This window comes from Seriola lalandi, unplaced genomic scaffold, assembly GCF_002814215.2.
Source record: "Seriola lalandi dorsalis isolate HSWRI2012SDOR001 ecotype SW California unplaced genomic scaffold, Sedor1 jcf7180002052949, whole genome shotgun sequence".
Classification (NCBI taxonomy): domain Eukaryota; kingdom Metazoa; phylum Chordata; class Actinopteri; order Carangiformes; family Carangidae; genus Seriola; species Seriola lalandi.
Window position 1 is genome coordinate 9,202 of NW_019523502.1, and position 652 is coordinate 9,853.

A 652-nucleotide genomic window follows, 5' to 3' on the forward strand; every position below is an offset into this window, starting at 1 on the left:
TTGTGTGTGTGTGTGTGTGTGTGTGTGTGTGTGTGTGTGTGTGTGTGTGTGTGTGTGTGTCTGCTCATCAGATAAATCCAACATGGAAGTAAAACACCATCAGGAGCCTTTTCACCAGTAACAGCTGATAAACTGACCAGCCAACAGCCTCACTGATCTCACATGAAAACAGCTGCAGCTTCTCAACATCTGCAGCTTCTCAACATCTGCAGCTTTATATCTTTAGACTCTTAATACTGATGCATCAGTGAATAAGCAGCATTTTCCTGCTGCAGCTGCTTTAAAATGTGAAAACTGAGGAGAAAAGGGGAAACTGCAGCACCGCTAGTGTGATAAAGTCATCATCATCATCATCATCTTCTTCATCTCTGGGATGCTGGCTTGAGGATAATTCCTAACAAACTTTAACGACCTCCAGGTGAACACACACAGGTAATAGGAGGTGCTGGTTGGTGGGTATAGATCAGGTGTTATCTGTAATACAGATCACACTATACTACACTAACGCACTATGACCAACTCCTTACCAGAGTAAACTGTTGTGCACAGAGCCCCCTGGTGGCCACACATCATGTCTGCAGGTTATACACTATCTCATAGTCTGGAGGAGGTGTGATGTCATCCACCACCAAACTGACAAAAGCCTCTCAGC